This window comes from Zosterops lateralis, assembly GCF_965231275.1.
Source record: "Zosterops lateralis genome assembly, chromosome: 5".
Taxonomy (NCBI): domain Eukaryota; kingdom Metazoa; phylum Chordata; class Aves; order Passeriformes; family Zosteropidae; genus Zosterops; species Zosterops lateralis.
In genome coordinates this window covers 62,983,085-62,999,850 of record NC_139766.1, presented here as the reverse complement: position 1 = coordinate 62,999,850, position 16,766 = coordinate 62,983,085, and positions in this window count along the sequence as shown.

Sequence of the window (16,766 nt, the reverse complement as noted above, 5' to 3'; positions counted from 1 at the left end):
AAAGCAAATTTATTATTAACAGTCCAAGGAGGATAATGGGAAGTAAAATAAGTGTTTTTAAACACCTTTTTTCCCCCTAGCCCCTCCTTCCTTCTCACCAAGGAGGAGATAGGGCATGCGGGTTTTGGTCAGTTCATCACTGGAGATCTTTTTCCATTCATTCCGGAAGAGGAGTGTTTTTTCTGCTATGCTGTGGGGTCCCTCCCACAGGCAAACAGTCTTCCCAAAACTGCTGTGGTGTGGGTCACTCATCCAAGGGGTGCAGTCCTCCAAGGACAGGCTGCTCTGGAAGCAAGGGTCCTCTCTCTCCATTCAGGTCTCCCACTGGATCACAGCTTTCTCTGGCATCCACCCATGGATCTCTGTGAGTAGGTCTCTGTATCCCCCATGGACTTCATGCATTACAGGGGGACAATTTGTTTTGTTATAATCCTCACTACAGCTTGAGAGGAATTACTGCTCCAACATTTGAAACACCTCCTCCCCTGTTTTTCCACTGATCTTGGTGCTGCCATATTGTTTTCCCTCTTGCGTCCTTCATTCTCTTCTCTGACTAGAAGAAGAGCTGCTGTCCTTGCTACCAGGTAGTTGCCCATAAGTTCCACCAATTCAGAGAGCCCTGCAGGATCCCATGGCACTGAGAGGTTGATCTCAGCTGGGTTCCATGTGGGGAGTCCCTGGCCGTGTTCCCTGTGCCGAGGAGCTTCTCACAGAAAATATCCCTGTGTCCCTCCCCTGCTACCAAAACATCAGGCCATGCTAAATCAACACACCAAGAAAAATGGAAGATGATGAGGACATCTCATCCTCTCATGTCAAAATCACAGTAAAATAATTTAAAATCTCTCTGTAAAAATGATGGATCTGCATGTCAAAGTATGGATGATTTAAAATCACAGCTATTAAACACAAGTGCTTTTCTTCTTATTAATGAATAGCTAACTCATTAATAAGTTAGCTACTTAGGTTTAAAATTCTTCAGTCGAACAGAAACTAAAACATTAGGAGCTCCTAAATGGGCACATTACAATTATATTCCCACTTCAAGGACTACTAGACAATAAAAATAGAGGGCTGGCTTAATAAAATAATTCATCCTCCACATCAAAGTCTAATTCAACTAATGTGTTTCTTTATTTTAAAAGTCAGTATGGTGCCCTAGTGACTTCTGACTTCCAGAAACTGTAGCATTTCACTGTCCCATTTTCTCCCATTCACTCTGAGGCAGAGCCTGTATTTTTCACTAAAATAATTTTTATACAAACAAACATCTACAACTGTAGAAACTTGCCTTTGAAAATATGTTCTGATGAACATTTATTATTATTACTATTATTATTACTATTACTATTTGGACTATTTTTATCCTTAGCATGAATACTAAAGTAAAAACAAGCTTTGGGTTTATTCCATGCCTTAGCCACCTACACACTTCCTAACTACAACTTTCAGGGCCTAAATCCAAAATCTTTGGCCAAAAATGAAGCGTAATATAAAATTAGAAAGTTTGACTCAAGCCAAGATTTCACTTATTGTGATGGATTCTTTTTTATAACCTCTGAATTAACAAAGAGAAAATGGAAAATCATAGAATATCTTGATTTGGAAGGGACCCATGAGGAATAAAACAAAACAGTGTCATAACCCTAATTAAAACATAAGCAGTTTCATTGCTATATCCTTCCAAGGTTGAGTAAAATACAACTAGCCAAAATACTGTTTTACTCAAACACACTCTATCTTATTGCATTCAAGAGCTCTAAATTCAAAATATCGATGTTTCTAGCGTTTGGTATGGCTTTCCCTGTGGGGTAAGTACATATATTTATATATCTATAAATTCACGTGTTTACATAGTTAAAAGCAGAAGATAGGTATTCAGTAGCTTCCTTTCAATATCAATTTGATTTTTAATTGCATTGTCAAAACTATGATCAAGACATTTAACTCTAGCAAAACAGTTTAAACTTTAGATTGGGAATACCTTTAAGGACAAATTTGAAGTAGAAAAATTCAAGTTTAGTACAATGGTTCACTTGAAATAGAATTTTATGTTATGTACAGAAAAAACTCTGACAAAGCAGTTTTGTGTCTGATTCAATTCAACTTTTTTTACTACAATTTCCCAGCATCTCCTTCAATAGAATGGGATTTTTTGAGATTACAAATGACAATTTCAAAATTAAAGTAAACATCAGTATGGAAACTGTGACATTTGTTTTCATAATAAAATTACCCATTTTCATAGCCTTTTAAACTTCCAATTATTCTAGGTGTAATATCATAATGTTCTATTAAAATAGCTGAAGGGCTGAAAAGCATAAGTTGGGTTCCTACACAATAGATTTTATAACTGGTTCAAAACTGCTCAGGCATAGAAATATTTTTAACTAAGGTTTAATTGAAGTGACTGCTTGTTGAGGGCAGGGAATGATACAAACTACCTCTATACATGTTACGAAGATTATACAGAGCTTGAAAGTAGATAAGTACAATTCCACTTCTGAAATAAAGGTAGTTTAAGAGCTACTATTTATTGTAGAAATAAATCAAAGCAGTGAAAAGTGCCTATACTGCTATCAGAAACCATCAGAATTATAAATGTAGATGATGAAGTAAATACACACACACACACAGAGGATTTCTTTCACTTCCACAAGCATCCAAAATCCTGACAGGGAACTAACCTGAGGTATTTCTATCAACAGCAATTGATAGATAATTTAAACAGTTCACACTTCTCTTGTATATATGCAGTAAAACAAGAGGCAAGACATAAAACAGAAAATACCCTTCAGGTAAAAGGAAAAAAAAAGGCTTTGCTGGAGTGGTCTGTGATGAACTTCCCTTAATAGGAAAGAAGCACTTAAGATTCAAAAATTGGTTCATTGGTTGAAAGGAATGACAACAGTCAGAGGGTCCTCCATCAGTCAGAGAGTTTTATTAGTAAATTACGTGCTTGACATGAAAGTTGGTATGTTAGTCCCTGACCTACTATAGAGGCACACAGGAGTGGGTTTGAAATAAAAGAGAAGGGTAAAGGGAAAAGAGAAGATAATCTCATGACAGGGAGGGTTTGATAAAATGTAGGGTGGAGGGAAAAAGAGAAATTAAACAGGTTATTTAAAAGGGGGTGATGAATTTTAATAAAGAAAATGAAAAGAAAGGAGAAAAATGAGAAAAAAGAGAGAGGAAAGGGATCACTAGCCCTTACTCCAGTGTCAGTGGCATGCCAATCCTGGTCTCAGCATCAGTCCAGACAGTAAGTGGCAATCCAGCTGCATTGGTCCAGCTGATGAGGTGTCCAGGGTCTGGAAGGCAACACTCAGGGTGAGGGGCTACCTTTTTATAGACAGATTTCACTGCCCCAAAGACAGGTTTCTCACTTTGTATGCAATTAGATAATTAGATAATGATTAGCATGCTAATCATGCACAGTCTGTTCTTTCATATCTTTGGGGCATGGGTTAGAGGGCTTCAAGGGTCTTGGATGGTCCCAGTCCTGCCTTATAGTCCATATCCACTTCCTGCCAATCATTCCTGCACTTCTGCTCTACTGCATTGTGCATCTTTCTTGTGGAAAAGTGCTGCCTTATTTCCACCTGGTCTCCCGTCTCCAGCCAAAACTTAGTCTTTCTCACAGAATTTTAATAACAATAGTCCTTGGCTATTACCAACCATCCTTGTCTGTTATTACTAAGAGTTCCTTGGCTCCACAGCCATGCAGTTGTCAGTACCTGAGACGCACACTTTCGCTGGTTATCTTCTGGGAGTTGAGAGTTCCAAAAGATCTCCCTTTGGACCATTGTTTCTTGGGTCTCAGGAGAGTCAGCTTTAGTCACAGTAATTTTCCACCCTGGCCAAAATTCAAGTTGGTAACTTTCATTAATGGTTCAGCAGTAGAAATATCATTCTACTCAGGTTATTATTTAGACCAGAACAAATTTTGTAAGGCTGCTTGTTAAAAACCAGGTGCTCATTAGACAGCACCAGTTCCTGGGAACAGACAGTGTTTCTGATAAGCTGGAGAGGGGCTTTGTCCAGGTGCAGTTTGTCAAGGCTGAGGTCTAATGAGAATTTCTCACCTAAGAGTGCATTCCGCCTCTCAACTGAAGCTCTTTGGGCCACCCTGTCACAGGGAAGGTGTTCCTGTTAAAACTGGCCTTTTGACTTTAAATGGCTCCATCGGCACGTGCCTCTTGTGCCAAAAGAAATAAAACAACATCTTTGGAAACAGTAAGTACACCGGCAGTGTTGCAACAAGCATACTTTAACAAACACACTGCACCACCAGAGTAGTCTCCACAAACGGTACCCTATTTTAAGTAATACAGTTCCTCTGTTCACCCTGAGATTTTTCATTGGATCCTGCTTCATACACACAAGAATTTGAGGGAGGTAAAGGGTTATTTTCCCTGAGTATATCCCCTGAAATTCCTCCAGCAATAGTTTCTCTCTGTTTTGCTGCAGCTAGCAAAGCCCTTAGGTAGTAGGTTTTGATCCTTAAATTTCCTAATCCAGCCTCTATCACCTCTTCCACCTAAGCTGAGTGAGGTCTTCAGTTTCTTTGTATGGGATGTCTCTGGTACACACTCATCCCTGCTCAGATGTGTTAAGGGAGGTGCATCTGGCCTTATGTTATACTTCTCTGCAAATGATTTCTTGGACATCCTGTCTGGCCACTCTGACACTGCCTATTCTAGCTGGTTTATGGGGAGACTGTCCATTAGTCTTTTTGGGATTCCCTTCTGCCAGCCTTGTGACCAAACTGCCTGTCCCTTGAGTGGACACTTCCACCCACCCTGGTTGGAAAAGGAGGAAATCCTGAGTGGAATTCTTGGGCTAAATTGAGCATCTCACTCTACAACTTTCTGGTTTGCTGACTACTGGCTTTACTGGACCATACTTTCCCCCAAAATTAATCCATTTCTGGGCTACCTCTCTCCTGGCCCACACTTTGCCTCCCCAGGCAGTGCTGTCTCTGGCAGGGAAGGAGGCAGGCAGCAGAAAGCCTCTATTTTCCCCTGTAATTGTAATGCCATTGGTTTCGGAGAATCAGGAAGCCCTCTTATTAACAGGATCATCCAATCAGCATCTACTCTCAGCAGCATAGGTGATTCTTGCAAAGCTTACACTCATACATCATCTGAATGCATCTACCTTCTGAATACTTTTTACTAATTCATCTGTGGTGTTTTCTGTGGTTACAGGGTCACCTATCTCCAAGGGGTTTAAATTTCCAGCCCAGAAGGCTGCACTCTGGGTTAGGGACCACAGGGTTTGGCAGTTCCCAGTAGTAAGTAAGGAAAACACTGGGACCCCAGCACCCTTTACCTTCCTTTTAGCTAAGAAGGATCTACCCCACTAAGTGGTCTACCCCACTGAAAGAAACTCTCCAAACAAATTACGTTTCAGTTCCCAAGGGTGGTGGCTAAAGTCCTTTTTTAACTTAGCTAATTCAGGAGGAGTAAAAAGTACCTCTTTGGCTTTAATGATGGGGGATTGATTCTGATCATTTTCATACAAAAATTCAGTTTTCATTAGTGGGCAGAGATGGGCTACACTGTCAGAAAGGCTCTGTGAGCCCACCAGCTCTCATCTCATCCCATTTCAGCCCGTGAGAGCAACTGAGATGTGACCCAGGCATGCCCTCGCAGCAGTCAGCATCCTGGGCTCCTGGATCAGCATCACTTCTATCAAACTGCTGTTCTGGTTTCTTTTCTTTCCTAACTGTCCCTCTAGGTTTGCTACCTGGGCTTGCAGGAACTGAACCTGTACTTGTAGGGATTTAATTACAGCCGGCCCCTGATGGCTCCTGGCTGCACACTCTTGTAGGGCTGAAGCCCGTGCCACCCTTAACACAGCACAGACAACTTCTTTGCCTTCCCATGGTTTAGATTTCATTTTCAATCACAAAGCTGTGATGTGATCTATCACGCTTTGCACTCTCTGCCAGTATTCTGCAGCCCACTCCAATCAAGACACAGATTTGTCCCCTTCAGATCTGTCAGTGAGCCAGTTCTAATTCATCTGCTGTGGAGCTTGTTAATGCCACACAATGCACTATTTTTAATTTGAAATATTATGTGATATTAAATTAAATGCCTCAGAGAAATCAAAGTATCTAATAGTGACACAGGTGTCTTTATTAACTAGACCTTGAACTCTGCTGAAAACAGAAGCTGACCTGTCTGAGAAGAGACTCCATAATGACAAACCTAATTATATTTATGTTCTCTAATTCTTATTTAAAAGACTCACAGAGTAGCCATTTCATTATTCCACCTTGGGCTAGCATCTGGCTAATGTTTACAGCTCCATTGACTCATTCTTTTTAACCAGCAAAACTATCTTGTCTGTCCTTAATATCTTTTGTCAGTTTTCCAAAGAGCATAGATAAATACCAGAGCAAGACCAGGTTCCTCAATTCCTCACTTGATACATTTCTAGAAACATAATATGATTTGGGTTGAAAGAGTCTTTCAATTCTTCTCTTTCCAATGTGCCTGGTATGGGCTAGGACACTTTCCACTAGACCAGGTGGCTCAAAGACCCATCCAACCTGGCCTGGGAAGGAACATCCACAGCTTCTCTGTGCCAGTTCCTCACCAGCATTTATTCCCAACTTTCATAATGTTTTGTGCCAAGCATGCTGTCCTCCTCCTGGACCTTATGGGCACATGCCACAGCCCTGTTAAAAGCCACTCTTAATAGGGAAGGGTAAGTTACCCACAAGACTAAATAAAAGCAATAATTTGCTATAACTTCTAAAGCCAACTCCTACAGAGTAGGTAGAGCTGATTCTTCCACCCAGGAACTGGTTTCAAAGCAATGGATGGAAGTAGCTTGTCTCTGCCTGATCTTGAGGTGCCACACAGCAGATCCTTATGGAGAGGAGGGTCTGCTGGAAGCTGAACACCTGAACATCCCATGATGACCCCATATAAGGACATCAGCATTGCTGATGTGGCAACGTGTGACAGGCTTAGTGAGAATTACCACGTAAGGAAATACTGTGTCTTGGAGAGGTGTATGAAACCAGCTCCTTTCTTTGAATAAAGGACACAGATTCCCTGCCAGTCTCAGTCCATGCCTCCATTGTTTACAGGTCTCTCTGGAGTTTTGGGGTTATTCTTTTTCTCCATTTAATTTCAAGAGGACTAAGGTGTTTGTTCCAGCTTTTCTAAAAGAAGAACATCAAAATTTTAAAGCCCTGTATACATGAAAATTACTATTCTCCTGACAGAATCATTTCCAGCTTCTTTCTCAGCTGCCTGCTAAAGTTTTAAAAACATTAAAGCCCTGCTTCCAGCCTGTAAGTTATTTTGAAATTCAAATCCTGTGACTTTTGAAGTAGAATTGTTTCACAGCTGTCAGGAAATACAGAGAGGCAGAGTTGTTTCTCCCAAGTCACACAACAGCTTAGTATCTTCCCAAGAATAAATATTTCTTTATGGGTCAGATCATGAGCAATTTATTTTTTCATACACTTACAGACATATAAGTAGTCACGTTTTATAGAAAGGATGTTTAACCTAAAGTAGGACTACAGAAAAATTGAGTGCTTCAAAATCTGATCAACAGTAAAAAATGTTCATATAATGCAGCTTCATGGAGACCAGTGCAGTATTCATGTTTAAAGCTGCTATTAAAGTAAAAATATCCTGATGCTTTCTTTAGATCCTTTATGAATTTAAGATGAAGAAAAAGAGAAATTCAAGAAGAGGAAGACAGAATTCAGACATTTATGCAAAAGGATGGATTAGATTTCAGCACTCACTTTGCCTCAGGTACACTTCAGGGAAATCCATGGCATAAATATGCATGTATTTGTGCACATAGGCATAAATCCCATGCACCATTTTAGCTGCCGTTTTCATTTTGAAAGGGGGTGGATAAAAGACAAATATCTCTTCCCTGTTCTCTTTTTCTACATCACCATATATGGCGTTTGCTTTTAAAAGATTTTTGGCTCCCAAGAAAGTACAATATCCTAATTTAACTGTGCTATTAGGACCCATGAAAAAAACTCATTTTGACAGCTTTGCACCCTACCTCTGAGTGGCAAGAAGGTCAGATCTCCACTAACTGTTTGTGACAACTCTCACACACCTACTCCTAAGCCCATCATGGCAAGAAACAAGGTCTGAGGTGAGACATCACTCCTAATATAAAAAAATTATGTTCTGTAGTTTGTAACAAAACTGCTGCCTGCAGCAGTGGAACCACACTGGACAGGACAGGACAGAGTCAGGTGGACACTTCTATTGTACAAGCTGTAGTCAGTCAGCCAAAGGAAATTTCCCTCAGAGGAAGATACAAGTAGCACGTGTCAGCATATCATGGCAGGTACCAGCACAGCTTTACAGCTTCTTTTTCCCCATCAGCAAGTTATGAAACAAACTGGGTTCAGCAATCAGCCTTGGCCACCTCACCACTCCATTGCTACACATGCAGTGGGAACATAAACACTGTGGACACTCCTGTCCCATGCCTGGAAATGTTCAAGGCCAGGTTGGGTGGGGCTTTGAGCAACCTGATCTGGTGAAAGATGTCCTTGCCCATGGCAGAGAGTTGGAATGAGATGATCTGTAAAGTCCCTTCCAACCCAAACCATTCTGTGACTCTGTGATCTGCTTAGGGCACCATGTATGCTAAGCAATGAGTTTGGGGACAGTGGAAGGCTTCTGTCTAAACATCATGTGGTTGTTTAAGTGAGTCAGTGAGACAACTCAGGTGTTAGAGAACTCGATTACAAATAATTAAATCTTCTTTCTTGTACATACATGTTTCTGTCTTGGAAAAAGCAGTTCGGTGCCTGCTGTATATGGGTTCAGGCTTAAAAATTACTACATTATACTGAATGGGAATTCTTAAATTTTTTAATCTTGCAAATAATGTAATATTTCAACTGTTCTACCTTGTCTCCATCCCAGTTCTGAGTCTGAGACCAGGCTTTCGTTATTCTAAATGTTTATGTATTCTCTCATATCTTCCTCTTTCTGTGTGAGTTGATCCAGAATTCAGTCTTTCAACTGAGTAACTCCTCCTCCTGAAAGTTTAATTGGAACATTAGCTGGCAGTTCTTGGGGAAATAGTGGGCTCTGACTGCAGTTTTATATAGAGGCTCTGCTGGACATCTCCCACAGCAGTCAATATCTTACAGCAACTGCCAAGTAATTTCTACTATATGTTTTAAAATCAACCGTGATAGGCACTATGAACTGATTGTCTCTGCTTTTCAGCAAAATATTTCCTATTCTTTGCCATGGGTATAATATCGCCATGATGATCAAAACATACAAGATATTACCATCTCTCTTTCACCAGTCTGTGAGAGATAAAATTATGACATATACAGAAGGCATATAGAGCAAGGAAGTAAATAATAAAAATAAATATTTCTCTTCCAACATTTATTTTCTGACATTTGTTCAATATCATCCTGCTTTCTTCCATTTTCTCAATTAATAAAATATTAATAAATTAAAAATATCTTTACTCTTAGTTCTAGAGTGAGGATTTTTAAATATATAATAATAATTTCTGAAAATCTTAGAGATTATTACATCTGCAGTTGAAGTGCTAGCCCCTGAATGTTTGAAAGTCAGTCTAAAATCTACTAACCTTGAAATGAACACAACCAGACCTTTTAAATAATCTTCCATTCTTTTCAGATATCACATTTGCTGTAAGAAAAGAAATAACCTTTCAGGAAAGTTCGATGCTTTGTGTTTTATCTGGTGTGTGCACAACACCTAAGAAAAAACAGTTAGCCAGTTTTTGAAAACTATTCTGAAAAATTCTGAAGACAGAATTTTAATTTGTGAGCTGTACAGAACTTCCACCAACATTTTCATTAAAAGTAAAATCCAACTTTACTGATAGAAACATAAAAGTGAAAAACAAAACCCCAAATCTTTCAACCTGCTTTTACCTCTGTAAATGTCAGGTTTGGCACAGTTGTAGTTGCATTCTGAGGCTAATTAGGACTTCTCAGTTTTTCCTGGAGGTAGCATTTAATAGAGCTCTCCTCTGCAGTATCTCTCAGCACCTGAAACAAACAGCAACTAGAAAAACAGTTCCAGTAGGGATAGAAAGAGCCACCAGAAATAATTTTCACTGTGAATGTGGGTTGTACAAGAAAGCTCATCCCAGTATCATGACACTTATTTTTTGGAGTTATGCCATTAATAAATTGAATTTACATGTAAAGCAGAGACTAATTTTTTTATTTTGCAAACAAATGAAGTTTCCTACTTTCTTTGCATAGACTGGTTTTAATCTCATTTTTAAATATGTTATTTTTACATTAGAGACAGAATAGATTTATGGTTGTATACAATCTAATCTTTCCTTATTAGGTTATAAAGCTGTGACTCCTTAATATCTCATCACACATCAATGCACAGTTTTTAACAATCCTTTCCCAACTAATGAGTCCAGTCCCCTGCCACCACTATGCAGCTCAAAAACCACAAAATCCACCAGCTCTGCAACTGTTCTAATTTATAAACTAGTTCACATCCCTCCCAGATTCTGTATCTGGATCCACATATTCACTTACATTTGAATCAGCAGAGCAGCATACAGAGAATGTTTTGGCTCTAAATCAAAGGCAGATGGAATACAGTGAGAATATAATTATTTTCTACTATCTACTGGTGGGTTTAAGATTCAGCTCTCAGGTTTCCTCATTATATGTATGTTTTCAAGGTAGGAAAGAGCAGGAGAACATGGAACATGTTCTCATGGAATGCAAGGAACATGGAGCATTCTGATTTTGGGGAGAGGATTGGAAGGTTAAAAGGGAGAGAACTTGAAGTTTGAGATAAAGGAAGTTTATCAGGGAAAGCAAAAGCCATACACACAGAGGCAAAGCAAGGAATTAATTCACTACTTCCCATGGCCAGACAGGTGCTCAGCCATCTCCAGGAGAGCAGGGCCCCATCACATGTAACAGTGACTAGGGGAGATGCTATCATCAGTCTGAATGTCCTCTCCTTCTTCCCTTCACTTTATACATAATGAGCTTGATGCCAATATGGTCCGGAATATCCCTTTGGTCCCTTGGGGTCACTTATCCAGGCTGTGTCCCCACCTACCTTCTCCAGCACCCCCAGTTTCCTCACCAGCATGGCTGGTACCAAAAGCAGAAAAGGCCTTGGCTCTGTGTGATCCCTGCTCAGCAATAACAAAAACATCTCTGTGTTATCAGCCCTGTGTTCAGCACAAACCCAAAACACAGCCCCACACCAAACACTGGGAAGAGCCCAACATTATTCCAAGACACTCTTCTTAGATATTGGTTAGAAAATAAAAGTGTGCAGTCTTAGAACTTTTCTGAAATAGTAAAATTGCACCACTGCCTTTTTCTCCCCAGCCTTATTTGAATACCACATCATATTTTTTCTCATTTTAGCTGATTAAGATCTTTTTACTTTACTCTAAGTCTCATCTACAAAAGTGAGGCAGGATTTATTATGATTTATAAAGCCTTAAAAAGATTACAACCTAAAGTCAATAAAACTGATTTGATATTGTTGAACAAAGCCTAAAGTAATGTGATCATACAGAAGTTATGAGACAGGAATATTATTGAACTCTCTACACTTTCTTCAGTAACTTAGTTAATTATAAGAATTTTGGATAGCAAGCTTTCTAAACTTCATCTCTCTTCCAAAAGCTCTAGAATTCAGTTTTTCACATATTGAAATTTCCTTTCTTTTTCAAATTAAATTATCTGCAATATATTATTTTAATAATTGAAAAGGAAGTATTACATGTAGTGTGCACCTTTGGTTCATTTAATCTACAAAAAAAAAGACATTTCCAAATCATACTAAATAATTTCTAAATTTTCTGCTGGGAACTTGCTCTGAGATATCTTCTACAGCCCATGGAGTCACAGAATCCACTCTTATTCACACATTGTCATGTCTATATTGCTTTTGAAACTTTTTCTTGGAAGAATCCTTAGCCATGTATACTAAAATAAAGCTTGTCAAATAGAATAGATATGAGCAGCAATACAGGTTTCCTCCAGCTGTCAAAACCACTGTAAAGAGATCAAGTATTCATGCATGATGGTCAGAAAGTTTATTTTTAAATCTGGGGGGGAGAGGGAATAAAAAAATAAAATAAAAATTTAAAAAAAAAAAATAAAAAAAATAAGAGTGACATTACTGTTTTTTTCTTTGTCTGAAGAAAGCTGATTTCTTCTGAGGTCACTTTACATCAGTCTTACTGAAGATGTCCTGCAGTTCTTCCATACTTCTACATTGAGTCCAATCTATTTTTCTCAATAGATGTTTAATTTGTGTATTTGCTAATTACTAATTCACTAGAGTGATGCAATAGCATTGCTCTTTGCCTTAGGTTACAATGTAAGATGTGACCAAAACTGTGTAATTCTATCACCATCTGGTAAAACCAGGTGGGGCACTGTTCTTTATGTCTTCCATGACTCCTCCCTGATAACTCTGGGGGAATATCTTCTGCAAATGGACCATCAAAATCTGACTGCATGACTGATAAAATTACACCATCCCATTGGGAGATGCTCCACCCAGAGGGAGGAGCCAAGCATTCCTACCTGGATATGATATGAGATTTGGAACACTGCAGTCAGGTTTATCCACTGAAGTCCCAGAGAACAAGACCTACAGAACCACCACTGGACCTTCAGAGGAAGATCAGACCTGTCTACAAGGTCACTGCTTCGACAGAACCATGTCTATCACTTCAAGAGGACTGCAGCCACCATTTAATTGGACTGCTACCACCACCCTGACCAACAGGGTGCCAAGTTGTATCCTGATTGTGTCAGTGTTTCTGTATTGTTGCATTTATTTTAATTTTCCTATTAAATTGTATTCCTGAATTGGGATCTCCCAGTGGTTTGCTTTCAAACTAGTACACTCTTTCTCATGGCAGCAAGAGAAAATGAGGTTACCTCAAGACCCAGGCATACATCCTGCTCTTCAGTCACAGTCTAGCTTTTGTGAGAAGAACTCTGGCTATGCAGACTGAATAAAACCTGCTGGTTGCTCCAGCAGAATAACTGCACGACAGTGGGAAGATGTAGTGACCCACAAAATTGTCATACCTTTGACACAAATATATATTTAACTAACAAGAAGAGAGGAGAGGGCTTCATAACATCTACAGAAGTATTTTACAGAGAAGGTATCATTGATGCAGTATTTGTCAACTCTAATGAGATGACAGTAAATAAGTCAATGCAGATAGATGCACATTGGAGTATTACAAGGTCTAGGCACAAGCACAGTATAATTCCCAAATTTATATGCCGCAGTAAAATTCCCCTTGGATGTTTGAGCCTTGAGTCTTGGAGATTCCTGCTCACTCTGGTTAATCCCAATTTCATTACTTGGCTTGTGCTGAGGCCCTTAGCTAACTATTTATTGTCTTTCTTTACTGATGTTTTTCAACACTATAAACACTAAACCAAAGATTTCCTCAGTTTATCACCAACCCAAACACAAAAGTGTAATAGTCTGACACAAGCTTTGTTGGGTTTTGTTTAAATTGCAGAGCAAAAGCTCTATGCTCCTGCATACTGGGGTTTTTTCTTTCACCAACCACATTTTTTGCCTGTCAACATGTATTGACTTTTTCTTCACACTGATAATTTGGCTTAAGCTTTCGAAATCAGCAGGTTCTGGAAAACTATAAATGCTGAAGAGTTTTGGAGGTGTTCCTGTCTCCTGTGATTACTCATATTTCCAGGGCTTGACATCCTCTAGGTCCTGGTAGCAACAATTTGCCATGTGGCCCATTGGAATTTATCAACATTTCTCAGCTGAATATTTTATCTTCTTTTCACAGAGCAGTGAGGGTGAATGAAGGCACTTTGGACTTGATAGTAATTTATCTGATAAGGATCCGGGTGTTACTGCATCCACTGGAGCATCCTGTTGCTATGGATGCACAGTTCAACTCTGCCCTTTGCTGTCATTATATCATGCAGTACATTTTAAAGGCATATTTTAAAAAACACAGTGTGGAACTCAGGCATAGATTGTGCAATCACAGGCTTTTCTACAAAGACCACAGCCTCATGCATGGTGATATTAATAGGCATTTTCATGTTTACTTCAGTCAGGTTTGTATTCAAAAGGAGATGTTTTAAATATTTCCTACACTTTTAATCATTGTTTCCAAACAGATAATGCTCTTCTCCTGTGGAATTTTCACAAAGAAATTAGAAGGGAAAATAAAAGGACTTCCAGCAGAGCATGGCGATACCAAATTTTTAGGATCATCTATATTCTGTCCCAAACATTATATAATATCTTCATTATTTCCATAAAAGCTTCTGATCTACAAATCCTATAGGCACTATCTGAATCAGCTCTGGGCTTTCCATCTAAATAGAATTTAGGGTGGAAAACAGAACATTGCCAGCTATGTTAATAAAATCTATCTTTCACCTATAAGTTTTGTGTAAGTTGACAAAAGAAAAAGAAGAAACTCATTTTTGGGGGGTTGCTTTTGGTTCTTCCTTTCCCCTAAGATGAAGCTTTTATTTCAGGGAGACACATCAGTTTCCAATTATTTTTCCTACATTTTTCAGTGGAGCAGCTCCAGCTGTTTTGCAACTCAGTAGGCAAAGATCAGACTTTGTTGGAGTCATGCAATTAAAAAGTTTTGATCAGCTCTCTGCCAGGATGTAGAAGATAAGCAGCTCATCAGGCAGCCATGGGATCAGCACAGAGACAGGAGTGCATCTGCACCTCTACAAAAATATTTGTGAATGAGAGTCCAGAAAGTCCAGTCCACTCCTGTGTCATGTCCCTGAAGCATCTTTCTTCTACCCCAGCTCTGATGGGATAATTGGGACTTAGTTGGCTATTCCCATGAGGTACCTCCAGCTGTTTTCTTATAGCAGATAACAACAGATTGTATCGATACACCAGTACAGAAATTATTCTAAGGTGAGAATTACCATAAAATGGAAGAAATATTACATTACATATTACTATTTAATTACAATCTGAGCATGGCCTTGCATTAACCACTTACTACTCTTGCACAATGAACAGCTCTTTGCCATACATTTGCCTATTAAATTTCACATCCATTTAAAAGTAAACTCAGTCTAAATGTGTTGAGGTAAACATACGGAGTATTTGAATCACAATAATTATACTTTTACAAGTAGAACACACATTCTACCTGATCTTTTACTTACCAGATTTCCTGATCTGCACAAGGATTTCAGAAATGAAGATGTATCCATACATTGTTTTCACTGACTGTCCCAAACTCCAGCTTAATGGGCCCTATTTAAGAATGAACCAAGACATTTTACAGTAAGACTAAAGCAATCTTTTTTGCTCCAGCCCCCAAATCACATTTATGCTTATCTGCCCTCACAAAGCAGATATCACCTGAAATATAAAAGTTATATATATGTGATCCAATGTAAAAATATAATGTGTGAAATCATAAATTACCTTCCCAAAAATTCTCTGAGAAACTCAGTACAGAATATTTCTTTGAACATGAAATGCCTTTTATTGCCTCATATCAAGGGAAAGAAAGGCCCTCCTAGGAAGGAGGGGGGTTACTATAGACAAGAGACAACAGGTACATGTTGTCTTAGGTTACAATATAAGATGTAACCAAAGGTATGTATCCTACCACCATCTTCATAAGCTGTTAAAACCAGGTGGGCAGTGTTCTTTATCGCTTCCATGACTCATCTCTGATAACTCCAGGGGATACAGGGGATATCTTCTGTTAATGGGCCATCAAAGTCTGACTGCATGACTGACAAAATTACACCATCCCATTGGGAGATGCTCCACCCAGAGAGAGGAGCCAAGCATTCCTACCTGGATATGGTATGAGGTTTGGAACAACACAAGCAGCCTTATCCACTGAATTCCTAAAGGACAAGAACTACATAACCACCACTGGACCTTCAGAGAAAGATCAGGTGCTTCTACAGGATCACTGCTTCAACAGAACCATATCTATCACTCCAAGAGAACTGCAGCCACCATTTAATTGGACTGCTACCACCACCCTGACCAACAGGGTGTCAGGTTGTACCCTGACTCTGTCAGTTTAAGCCAGTGTTTTCAGACTTTATTTTAATTTTCCTATTAAATTGTTGTTCTGACTTAGGATCTCCCACTGATTTGTTTACAAATTAGTGCAGTACCTGACTAATTGCTTTCATTTAGTTTTGAAACACATTCCCATTTTTATAGAATGAGTGCAAATAATCCTTGTACACAAATAATAAAACCTATATAGTTAAGTAAAACAATATCTTCTTATATAAGCTTTTTTAAAAAGACTAAAACATACAGAAATTCAAATATTCCTCCTCAGTATCTGGTTCTCTGCAGCTACATGCCTCTGTAGCAACACTAATTCCCAAAGCAACTTAGTGAAGGATTTTCCAATAGGCAAGATGCCCAGGACTTACACATCTGTGCCAGAATGGCAGATTTCAGAGCTGCCTGTTTACTGAAGGCAGGGTTATTAAATACCAAATTGAAATGCTCTTGTAAAGTTACAGTGGACCTAACTCATACTGTAATTGTCATATAAGAGAGCAACAACCTCCTGAAAGTTGCTGTATCCTTTGTCCTACCACCAATGTCACTTATTTTTCACCACAAAGCCTCCATGAAAGTGTACATAAACTCAGCTTGAAGCTGCTCTTGGACCTCTCCAGGGCAAGATGCTTCCCACCAATTTGTCCCATGAGGAACTCTGCAGACTGG